The following is a 13,460-nucleotide window of genomic DNA, read 5'->3' as shown; positions in this document are numbered from 1 at the left end:
ATAAGTAGTAAAAAGTTGATGAGACTAGGGCTAAAAAGCCAAGTATCGCATATGGAATAGGGTCTAGCAAGCAGGAATGTGGGGAGAAAAAAGAGTGGATACAGTAGAGAAAGTAAAAGTATGAAGTTGGCAAGGCTGGAGAATATATTACTAATAAGACACATTTCCCAGCAAATTTTGTAGTCTGTGTAGACTATAAATAATGTGTGATCACAGAAATTCTCCGAGAGTGAACCTATAACTTGTAAGTAGAAGTGTAGTGTTAGGGGGGAAAAAAGGCTAAATTTCAAGTCAAATGATTCAGTTTTTCCACCAAGGACTATGACCTTGGAAGGACACCCAGTCTCCATGAGTTTCAACTTCCTTAGCCACAGATAGAGGACTTAAAGAATCTCCAAGACACTTCTTAGCACAAATATTTTATGTCACTCCCCTGTGTCCTTCTATGATGAGAAAGAGCACTCAAGATAAAAGTCAGATGACTCCAGGAAGTGGTTGAAAACAGAACTACCCCCCAAGCAAAAGGGAAGCCACTATGTAATGGGAGTTGAGAGGCATATGCACTTCTGCCTGTGCTCTTGGACCTGCTGTGGTGCTACACCTCTCCCATTTGCAAGAAGTCCTGCAACTCTGCAGATAGTTTCTTGGTTGATGTGGCAGAGGAACCAATGTTCTTAAAAGACCACTTTGGTTATAAGATTTAGTTATTACAGACATTTGCCTTGTTTTTAATCGTTGCTATTTATATGATAACCATTTTGTTTTGTGACACTCAGTGCCTATTCTTTTTTCTTTTTATTTATGCATTCCTATGAGATCGTCCATGAGCCATTTGTGTTTAACACGCATCTATGACTTTACTTTAGAGGAACATCTGGGCTACTAATGTATTGTTTTTTACTCTGACCTAACATGTGACAGCAAAGACTTAAGGCTTCATCATAGTGCATTCTTCTCTATAGCACATTAATGAAATGAATGAGATAGAAATATGGTAAGTTGGTGAAAAATAGACCCTTTCAGAAATATATTAGTCATCTTCAAAAAATGTAATCAAATTGGGCTAATCAAGCTGATTTACTTAACAATCTTCCAGCTTAAAAAGCAAAGGGGTGGGGGTGGTGCTGTGGCATAGAAGGTAAAGCCGCTGCCTGCAGTGCCAGCATCCCATATGGCTGCCAGTTCGAGTCTCAGCTGCTCCACTTCCGATCCAGCTCTCTGGTACGGCCTGAGAAAGCAGTAAAAGATGGTCCAAGACCTTGGGTCCCTTGCATGTGCATGGGAGACCTGGAAGAAGCTCCTGGCTCCTGGCTTTGAATCGACACAGCTCTGACCATTGTGGCCAATTGAGGGGTGAACCAACTCTGACTTTCAAATAAATGAATAAATCTTAAAAAAAAAAAAAAAAGCAAGGGGGCCGGCGCCGCGGCTCAATAGGCTAATCCTCCACCTAGCGGCGCCGGCACACCGGGTTCTAGTCCCGGTCGGGGCGCCGGATTCTGTCCCGGTTGCCCCTCTTCCAGGCCAGCTCTCTGCTGTGGCCTGGGAGTGCAGTGGAGGATGGCCCAAGTGCTTGGGCCCTGCACCCCATGGGAGACCAGGATAAGCACCTGGCTCCTGCCTTCAGATCAGCGCGGTGCGCCTGCCGCAGCGGCCATTGGAGGGTGAACCAACGGCAAAAAGGAAGACCTTTCTCTCTGTCTCTCTCTCTCACTGTCCACTCTGCCTGTCAAAAAAAAAAAAAAAAAAAAAAAAAAAAAAAAAAAAAAAAAAAAAAAAAGCAAGGGCATATCTATGGTTAACATTACACACACATACACACACACACACACATATATATATACTTATTATATATAACAAATATACACACACATCTATGCTCTTCATAAATTATGGTGTTTGGTTGGCCTTTTTCAGGCCTCCCTTCTCAGTTACTACAGATTTATGCATGCAAGAGAGAAAAAGTGGCATAGCAGAGTATTAACTGATGAACTGAGGCATTAGGACTTACAGGTACAAGGCTCTAAGACAAGAACCACAGGTCTCAAAACAATAGTTTTGTTTCTGAACTGACTGATAACAGAATAATGAGACAGATTAAACAATGCATACTTTTAATACTTTATAGACGTCAAGTGCTTCAAAGGTATAAAGTTTACCCCACAGTAAACAATAATATAAATTGTTAAAAAATTAAATTTCAATGAAAAACGTAATCTAGAAAATGTGGAAAGCATGATTGCTATCGCTAAGCAGCAATGAGTGTAGGATAGCTAGAGATGTCAATATGAGGGGTCAGGATGTTCAAATTGTGAGGAGGTTGTCACCACATACTAGCTGTAGCTCAATCTTTTATTTCCTGTGTTAACACTTTTACAGAATAGGATTAATAATACTACCTACATTCATAAAGAAATCATAAGACTTAAGGAACTTAGTATTTTATATTTTGATTATGGTTTGGTAAATGGGTTTATTGAGCAGAGGAATGTTTCACAAAGTTAAATAGAATATTAAAGAAATGAACAAGAAGTGGTTCACAAGTCCATGGAAGAATTTGTTACTTTGCTGCCACAAACGGGCAAGAAAAGCCAGTAGTTATTAGGACCCGGAAGGTTTATGTCTATAAAAGAGAAAGGGGATTGTTTGGCATGAGCTAACACCTTCAGTAACATGATGGAGTTAAGCTATAACCTGACAAGGATGAAATAAAAGGATTAAAATCAGGATCTTGTATTTTCCCAAGCCTTTAGATGCACACAGGTGCTTACCATTGGCCATATCCAAGGGGATAATGAACAGGTAACTCTTTCAATTGTGTCTGTAAAAATCTCCTTGCTGTGCACTAGAAAATGTGGGGAAAACCAGTGGGATGAATAGGAAGTATTAAGCTCAAGTGACTGGACAAATGGAAAGAAAAAGTGGATTTAGGAGCCATTTTGAAGGACATATTTCACCCTAAAACAAGGATTAAGTCTGTGAAGAAAATAAGATTGACACATAAACATAGTTCAAAAGTTTCTGGAGAAATGGAATTAAAAGATAGTTGTTTTGGTGCAATATAATTGAAAACCATGAATAGTTTTTCCATAATAGGCATTTTCCATGAACATTTTGAATTCTCCTCAATATGAGATTGTGAGGGAAAAGTAGATCTTGAGTCCTCTCCTCCTCTCAAAAAGTAAAGCAAAATGTTTTTTTTTAATAAATAGTTTTAATTAAAATGCTATTATAGGGGCTGGCTCTGTTGCACAGAGGGTTAACGCCCTAGCCTGAAGTGCTGGCATCTGATATGGGCGCCAGTTCAAGTCCCGGCTGCTCTACTTCCAATCCAGCTCTCTGCTATGGCCTGGGAAAGCAATAAAAGATGGCCCAAGTGCTTGGGCCCCTGCACCTGCATGAGAAACCTGTAAGAAGCTCTTGGCTCCTTGCTTCGAATCAGCTCAGCTTAGATGTAGACTCTGTGTGTGTGTTTCTCTCTGTTGCATAAATGAAAAGAAATAAATTATATTTTTTTAAAAGCTGAGTGAAAAATATTTTTAAAAATAGAAAGAGGGGGTTGGGCTGGCGCTGTGGTGCAGTAGGTTAATCCTCTACCTGCAGCGCTGGCATCCCATATGGGCGTCACTAGTCCCTGCTGCCCCTCTTCCAATCCAGGTCTCTGCTATGGCCTGGGAAAGCAGCAGCAGATGGCCCAAGTCCTTGGGCTCCTGCACCCACGTGGGAGAGCGGAAGGAAGCACCTGGCTCCTGGCTTTGGATGGGCGCAGCTCGGCCACTGCAGCCATCTGGGGAGTGAACCGACAGAAGGAAGACCTTTCTCTCTGTCTTACCCTCTCACTGTCTGCAACTCTACTTCTCAAATAAATAAATAAAATCTTTAAAAACATAGAAAGAAGGGGAAGAGATATCATACCCCAAGAGGGGCACAAAAATTAAGTAAAAGTCACCTTGCCAAATTCATGGCTTCTTCAAGCACCTTTGTATCTACTGTAAAAAGAAAAATATTACATTTCTGACAAGCTGGGCAGCATATGCTATGGAACAGACATCACATGTATCTATATCACTAATTTTCCCAAAGCTTATGCAGGTATACAAACACACAGTAGAGTGAAGACCAAGCAGCAGTTCTGAAAAGAGCATCTTTGTTTGTAGTGATGCTTTCTTTAGTTTTTGCATTTATATGCTAGAATTTGTCTATCTTTCCTAATACAAACATATATCAATGAATCCATTATTTTTCTGATATGCAAATTATGCCAGAAGGCCCCAACAATGACCTTTAGGTAATTATAATATCATTATAAAAATTTACGGTGGCTGGCACTCCCACTTTCATCATATATCTGATGCTGTGACACTTCCAAGATTTTCAAAAAAGGGCAAGAAAATAGTTGGGGCTGGTACTGTGGTATAGAAGGCTAGGCCTCTAGCCTCAGCCTGAAGTGCCAGCATCTCATGCGGGTGCCAGTTCGGGTTCCGTCTGTTCCACTTCTGATCCAAACCCCTGTTAGTGGCCTGGGAGAGGATGGCCAGTGTTAGGGCCCATGCACCATGTGGGAGATCCAGAAGAAGCTCCTGGCTTCTAACTCCTGGCTTCATCCTGGCCCAGCCTTGGTCAATGTAGCCATCTGGGGAGTGACAAGCAAATGGAACATATCTCTCTCTCTTCCTCTCTTTCTCTCTCCCTCTCTCCCTCCCTATCTCTATCTTTCTCTATATTCCTGCCTTCCAAATAAATAAATCTTTAAAAAAATAAAGAAAATGTATAATACCCAAGGCTTTCTATAAACTCTGCATTTTATGCATATTCAATTAAATCCTACCCCAGACACCACTTTTTATGCCTCAAGATGAGATAAAGAAATGGATAGGATCCTTTCTGAGGGCAACTCTCTCCGGAGCACGCCCTCATTCCTAAAGTGGGCACTTTGAGTTTGCATGCAAATAAATCTTGCTTTTCTGTTGACTTTTACCTACAGCTTGTCTGAATTCCTTACATTATAGTCAATAACCTAGACACAGCAACTCTGCTTTTCAAAAATATAAAATAAATAAATAAACTTTTTTAAAAAATAGGACATGTGTCATTGTTTTACATTTTTGCAAATCTGTGTAATGTGGATAGAAGAAACCTGGATTCTTATGTCTGCTTCTGCTTTCAATCTATAGTGAGAAGTTGTTTCATTCAAAATAAATCTGGCCTCACCCAGCTACTTTATTGGAAAAGGGAAAAGTATCTTAATACATTTTTCTGGTGTTTGTAGATATGTTTATAACTAAAACACTAAAATGTGCAAGTGGTCTTAAAGACCAGTTTCTTAAAGGTTATTTTCAATGAGTGTAATATGGGTATTCTTTTTGCTTCTATTTAATTTTTGATATTTTATTTCAGAATACCTTTAAATTTGCAAATCAGGAATTGTGAAGTAACAATACAAAGAGCTCCCATATCCCCCATGGTCCCATATATCCTCCACTTCCCCTACTATTAACAATCCGTATTAGCATATTTGTCACAACTAATAACCACACCCAACTTCGCTTATTTTTAATCCAAATTCCTTCTGTCCTTCTCATGCCTCCCAGCCTGTTGCAATCAGTATTCTGTCTTAAGATTGAACTTTTTTGTTTGTTTCTTTCTTTAGAAAATTTTCACACTCTTTTATATTAAAATTCATGGTTCAATCTTGCACTTTGAAGGCTTACTTTTGTAACTCTTAGACATTGGCCATGTAGAAAATATTACCTCATTGAATTATGATTTTCTTTTATTATGTTACCAAAAACAAACAAAACCTTTATTAATACAATCACCAATCTCAGCAGAAATCCTAGGAAGTTGTCAAATGCCAGTGGGAAGTAAATGTTTCTTAAATTCTAGTTTTTACTTACAATTTTATTTATTTATTTTAAAAATTTATGCATTTAAAAGGCAGAGTTACAGAGAAAGAGGGAGAGACAGAGAGAAAGATCTTTCATCTGCTGGTTCACTCCCCAAATCGCTGCAACAACCAAGGCTGGGCCAGACCAAAACCAGGAGTCAAGAGCTTCTTCCTTGCCTCCTATATAGGTGCAGGGGCTCAAGCGCTTGGGCCACCTTTTCTTTCTCAGGCATAAGCAGGGAGCTGGATAAAAAGTGGAGTAGATGGGACTTGAACTGATGCCCACATGGGATACCGGCATCACAGGCAGCAGCTTTACCTGCTGTGCCACAACACAAGCCCCATTTCCAGTTTTAGCATTTACTTTGGCAAAAATACTATCAACTGTTTTCCTTGAAGCAGCGAGTTCACTTCATTTACTTTCAAGAAAATGTGTACCAAACATTCAAGTCTGAAAATCTATTGTTTGCTGTCAATCTTTTTTGACGCATAAATTACATTTCACAAAATATGGCCTGTTCAGCAAGCTCAAACAACGGTGCAAGTGCTTGAGATCATCGTCAATCTTCTTTATACAGTTCCGTATAAACATCCGCATCTTATCCACACAGAATTTCACAAAGATATGTTCTTACATTCTGAGAATTAATAATATAAGGACTCATACTGCCTCATCAAAAAAATTCAGGAATAAAATTCACATTTTTTTTTTTTTGTCCTTTGAGTTCTTAGTGATAAGGATTACAAGTGGTGGTGAGGAATACAATGATTAGTCATGCAGTTTGGTGCCACTTCCTTGATTTATTTAAGATGCCGGCATTTTCATCTACCATTGTCACACCATCAGTGCAAATATCTACACAGGGAAAAGGCTACATAGCATCTTATTATTATTATTATGAAAACAACTTTAAATGTCCTGGATTACCTGAAAGTTCTGGGACTACCTGGAGATCTTCAGGCCACACTGAGAGAACAGCTGTTTCAATAAAGAAGTGTGGGGCCTGGCGCTGTGGCTTGGTAGGGTAAGCCTCTGCCTCTGGTGCCAGCATCCTATACGGGTGCCGGGGTGCGTCCAGGCAGCTCAACTTCCAATCCAACTCTCTGCCAATGGCCTGGGAAAGCAGTGGAAGATGGTACACGTGCTTGGACCCCTGACCCACGTGGAAGACCTGGAAGAAGCTCCTGGCTCCTGGTTCCTGGCTTCGTATTGGCCTAGCTCCTGCCGTTGCAGCCACTGGGAAGTGAACTAGCAGATGGAAGATCTCTCTCTCTCTCTCTCTCTCTCTCTCTAGCAGCCTCTCAAATAAATAAATCATTAAAAAACATAATGAAGCATGTCCTCAGCTTGTAGGATAGACATTCACCTATCCAGCAACAAATACAACATGACCATATTATTTTAAAAATCCTTATATTTATTTATTTTGCTATATGTGAGATGTCATGAATTTAGGTGTGGCCACTGCTGCTGTTTCTGACAATTTTCTTTTGCTTCAAGCAGCTTTACTGCCCTCAGCTTTTATCTCTAAGGGCAGATTCCTTCAACTTTCCATGGTTGTATTAGTCAGTGTTCTTTCTCCCAATAACTGTGTTATGAATTATCCCTTTATCAATAACATCTGACCCTTCATATCATGTTAATTAATATTTATTGAAATTCTATTTTATCTGATGTTCTCTTTTCACTCTCTCCTCTCCCTCTGCCCCCACTTTTGTTTGCTTAGTATTATATATTAGCTCAATCATTTACGAATGACTTTTCTGAGTCACATTTAAAGACCTATTTCTATAATAATGAAAACTGAGAATTATACATTATTTTAATAAGTTCTCTTGGTGTATAAAGAGTAAATTAATATATTTTTCTTCTGTTATTCACTAGTTTTTATAGGTATAGCTTGGAATTTTTAGCATGTTTATTTTTGTTAAGATATTTTTAATATTTTGCTTAAATTTTTTATTCAAAAATGATATGACATCCTACTATCTATATACAATTCTATATTTAAATAGATTCATTTTTTACTACATTCACTTCGATGCTGCGGCTTTCTTATTTGAGAGTTGTTTATACTGTTTTATTAATCACTTATCTGGGGCCAGTTCTGCGGCGTATTGGGCTAAGCTTCTGCCTGCAGTGCCAGCATCACAGATGGGCGCCAATTCTGGCCCCAGCTGCTCCTCTTCCCATCCAGCTCTCTGCTATGGCCTGGGAAAGCAGTAGAAGATGGCCCAAGTGCTTGGGTCCTTGCAGCTGCATGGGAGACCTGGCAGAAGCTTCTGGGTCCTGGCTTCGAATTGGTTCAACTCAAGCTGTTGTGGTCATTTGGGTGTTAAACCAATGGATAGAAGACTTTCTCTCTCTCTTGCTATCTCTACCTCTTCCTCTCTGTAACTCTGCCCTTCAGATAAATAAATATATGTTTAAAAATAAATAAATAAATAAATCATTTACCTAAAATGAATATTTCTGAATCTTTTAAAATTTTTATTTACTTTCATGAAAGAGAGAAAGAGAGAGAGAGACAAAGAGAAAAAGAGGTCTTCCATTTGCTGGTTCACTTTTCAAATGCTTCTAGAACTAGGGCTATGCCAGACCAACAGAAGCCAGGGGTGCCAGGTTCCATACAGATCTCCCAGGTGCATGGCAGGGACATAACTACTTTGGTAATCCCTGCTGCCTCCCGGAGTGCACATGATCTGGCAGCTGGAATTAGAAGCAAAGGAGCTGGGACTCAAACTAGCTTTGAAATGGGATGTGGGTGTTACAACCAGAGACTTAACCACTGAACCCAACTCCTATTCCATGTTTCCTTGATGAGACAGAACACAGGCATATTTATAGAATTAACATAACTCAGCTTTCTTGTTTTCTTATATAATAATATCGATTTGAATTAAAAGGACATTGCTTCTTTCCTCACTGTCCTTGCAAAGTTTTGCAGTTATTAATCTAGTATTTTGGCATTCAATGTTCAATAGAAGTTTAAAGCCATAACTAACACTTATTCTTTGTAGTATCTTCCTGAATTCTTGAACAACTTTAGTTTTTAATTATTTTGAAATGCCACCGAGGTATGTGATTTCTTTACTCTCTCTCTGACATGGACTGGATAAGATAATATTTGATTCCTGTTCAGTAGTACAGAAATTGCAGGTTCCCTAAAGCTGAGGGAAGCCCCAGCATGCAAATGTTGACCCTCTGGTTCCAGCAGCAGATGTGGTGAAGCTACTGACGTAAACAGCAATTCCTAACTCTAGTTTGGGATCTACTTTGAGCTATTCCATATTTTAAGCATTCAGCCCCTCTCCTGGAGCTACAAAATGAAACAACTTCAGAGAAAGAACCCTTCAGAGTTCAAGAGACAGAGAGAAACCATATCTCTCCCTGAGTTTCCATTTGATGTGGTTATGTTAGTCCCTGGACATTTTCAAGCAATTATATGGCAAAGTCACATGAAATTTGCTAAAAAGTACATTCTGTAGCCCAAGATCAGAGTTTCTGAATCAGAATGACTGTCTAGAACGAGGAGTCTTCAATGATCTTGTTTTAGGTAACTCTGGAATGATGGAATGGAAAGCAGTGCCCTGAGGCTTCATAATACAAATTATTTGGGGAATCCACATTTCAAAATCTACCTTTATCTCTAGTCCTTTGTTCATGAGATTAAGATATTTACAGGTGTCTGCAAAATTCCATTTTGAATGTGCTTCAGCACCGTACCATTTCCCATTAAAGAGACATCAAAATGACAGGCCTTGGAGTCACTCTTGAATTGTGGCTTATCTACAATCAATAGCTGAGAAATAATTAGAAGGAGCACTTCTTTGACAACACAATTTCCAGTGTCAAAACAGAATTTTTTCTATTTCCTTGTTTCTTTCATCATGATTAGTCAAGGTATGTGTCAGTGGGTCATTAATCTGAACATGAGTGGAAACCTTATTCAAAAATCTTCCCTAATACTGTTCCAAAATTTATAAAGTGGATATTGGTTGATTCCTAAGTGAGATATAACTTTCCATGGAAGATGTTGTTTATATTAACATCAAGCTGTTTCTGTACACCTAGTCTACTCATTTGTTATGTAACCTAAAAAAAATCTAGAGTAACTCTTATTCCATTTCTCACTTATAACACCAAATATTGTCATGACTTCCTTAGCTAACAAGTATTTTTCACACATTACACACCTTGTACATCAATTCTATTTGAGCACTAAAAAAAATCTTATTTTTTGAGGGGGTAGGGCTCAATGACATCTTGATGAGAATAACAAGTCCTGATTGTTGACAGAATCAGATGTTTTATTGTCTTGTTCAGAAAATGCTATGAATGGGATATCTAGAACTCATCTGCAGTATCCCCACAATAAATGGTTTGCGGAGACATCCACCCTCTGTAAATGGTACAGATGTTGTTAAGGATGGAAGGAGCAGGAGAGAAGGAGTGCGGAGAGAAATAGGAGGAGAGGAACTGGGATTCAAAACCTATTGGTTCTGAGGGTAAGGAAGAAAAGTGAAAGCTCCAGGAATGCTCAGTGTCTTGCAGCTTCCCTGGATGTGGTGATAGGCAGTCAGTGAAAACAAAGCTAGAAGCTTGTATTAAAGGCAGGCACTCCGTTACCCAAGTCAAGGGGTGGTAATTTCATTATCACACAAAGTTGCAGCATAAAACAGAAACTTTAAGCCTACATGCAGTTTCAACAGAGAACATTTTAAGCAAAATTGTTTTTCTTCAAATAGTTTTCTTTAACATAAAACAACTGAGAAACAATTGACTGAAAATACATGAGAGGTTTGGAGCTCCAATATAGGACCAATTACTTTTCTGATGGGTAATTGCAGGAAGATATTTTGATAATCTATTTCTGCATAACAGATTACCCCAAAACATAGTGGCTTAAAGCAACTATCACTTTTGCCTACGTTCTCATACCTACAACTTGGACAGGTTTGTGGTAAAGAGCTCGTCTTTGATCTGCTGGGCTCTAGGGGCTATGGGCTATCTGGGACTACAGATCCCTCTGTCACTGCAGTTCTTGCTGTGGGCTAGTTTTCTCCTTCTAACCATGTGCTTAGCCTGGTCTTCATTCAGAGTGCCGTAAGCTCAGCACCGCCAGATGCCTTACCTGCTAGTCGTGCTTCTTCAAAGCACAAACATCAACATTTCTTTGTCTTCTCAAGGCTTACGTGTGGAAGTAGAAAATAATTGCTTCTATTACATTTTAAAGCACATTACAAGGCCAGCCTAGAATCTAGGGGAAGAAAGCCATAAATACTTAGAGACAGTTTATTTGGAAAGCATCCAAATTACAAATAATCCAAAAAACTTCCTTTATATCCAACATATATGGATAACTATGTCACTATCTAAAGTCATGTATATATTAAGAGTATGTCTTTAGAAAGACCTGTTTTCTAGAAATCAGAGTCATCAAAATGCAACTTATATTTGAGTACTACCATAAATTTTCTGCAGAAAGAGTAACAGCAAAGGTTTGATATTGCATTGTGAAAGTCAACAATAGTTTAAAATCAGAGTAGCGGAAATTTAAGGATCATCTTAAATTTGATTCATATATCTCTCAGAGAAGTATAAAGAAAAGTAAGTTGGGCATGGTATAATGGCACAGCTGGTTAAGTCGCTACTTGTAATGCCAGCATCCCATATTGGAGCATCAGTTCTAGTCTCCAGCTGCTCTGTATCCAATCCAGCTCCTTGCTAATGTGTCTGAGAATGCAGTGGATGATAGCCCAAGTACATGGGTCCCATCCACCAAGACTCAGATAAAGTTCCTGGTTCCTGGCTTTGGCCTGGAACAGACCAGTCATTTGGGAAGTGAGCCAGTGGATGGAAGATCTATTTCTCTCTCTCTCTCTCTCTCTCTCTCCTCTCTCTCTCTCTGCCTTTTAAATTAATAAATCACTTTAAAAAAAGATAGTGAGTTGATGAGCTTATGTAGATGACTCTATATAGTATGTACAGTAGTGACCTAAAACGGAATAAAATCTAATATTTATGGATAACCATATACTGACCCTAAGAACATTTTCTTTGTTGCCCATCTATTTATATCTTTGCATTATTTATTAGATTTAATTCACAGGAATATACTTGTATTCTAAAAGAGCATTGACAAAGTATTTTTAAGCTAAGAAAAAATAATCTTAACACATAATTAGAATCTTTTGAAAAAGCATCGAATAATTTTTACATATTTAAGATTAATTACAAAATTGAATATATAGGAAAATAGCCCTGGGACCAGGCTATGTCTTGCTATATGTAAGTTAAAACAGTAATTTAGGGGCTGGAACTGTGGCGTAGCAGGTAAAGCCACAGCCTGCAGTGCCAGAATTCCATATGGGCGCCAATTCAAGTCCCAGCTGCTCCACTTCCGATCCAGCACTTTGCTATGGCCTGGGAAAGCAGTAGAAGATGGCCCAAATCCATGGGCTCCTGCACCCACATGGGAAGACAAGGAGAAAGCTCCTAGCTCCAGCTTCGGATCGGCACAGCACCGGCCGTTGCAGCCAAGTGGGTAGTGAACCAGCGGATGGAAGACCTCTCTCTGTCTCTCTCTGCCTCTCCTTCTCTCTGTGTGTAACTCTGACTTCCAAATAAAATAAATAAATCTTAAAAAAAAAAAAACACAGTAATTTGTTGGCCAGGACTGTGGCATAGTAGGCTAAGCCTCTACCTGCAGTGCTGGCATCCATATGGATGCTGGTTTGTGTCACACCAGCTCATCTTCCAATCCAGCTCTCTACTATGGCCTGGGAAAGCAGTAGAGGATGGTCCAAGTGCTTGGGTCCCTGCACCCTCATGAGATATCCAGAGTAAGCGCCTGTTCCTGGCTTCGGATCTGCTCAGCTCAGGCCATTGCAGCCATTTGTAGAGTGAACCAGCAGATGAAAGACCTTCCTCTCTGTCTCTCCCTTTCTGTCTGTAAATCTGCCTCTCAAATAAATAAAGAAAATATTTTTAAAAAATATTAAAAACAGTAATTTGTAAAGAAATAAAGCTTGTATTTTTAAAGGAAGCAAATACAATTTGTAAATAAATAAAATTTATGCTTTTAAGGAAGCCAAAGTATTGAGTATAGGAAAACATCACTCATATTTGTTGAGAAATAGAGTTTCTACTGAACATTCTGAGTTAAATAACTTGGATGATTCAAAAGGACAAAAATTTTTTGAGTAATCATTCAAAGAATTCAGTCAAACCTAGCTTTCTAATTTGCAAAGCAGTATTGATAATAATGTCTCCATAATCCTTACATCTACTCTGTGGGATAGATATTCCCATTTTAGTTTCGATTAACAAATGACATACTCTCTTAATCTCTTAGAAGCTACAGGGTTACTTCTCCGGTTTAGTGTTCATTCACCAGCATGAAAGCTCATTATATGATTGTTTGCTACAATAGATTTAAAGTATACAAAATGTGTACTGTGTCAGTAGCACGATATTATGTGAAGGTTCTGGGAAGAACTTTCACATAAAAGCAGTATTTTCATGACATAATAGGCCGCTGTCACATTGGCCAGATCTTCTCCCAAGTCC

This window comes from Oryctolagus cuniculus, chromosome 1 (genome assembly GCF_051225735.1).
Source record: "Oryctolagus cuniculus isolate XC-2025 breed Fujian yellow rabbit chromosome 1, ASM5122573v1, whole genome shotgun sequence".
Taxonomy (NCBI): Eukaryota; Metazoa; Chordata; class Mammalia; order Lagomorpha; family Leporidae; genus Oryctolagus; species Oryctolagus cuniculus.
Note: the sequence above shows the minus strand (reverse complement) of the source record.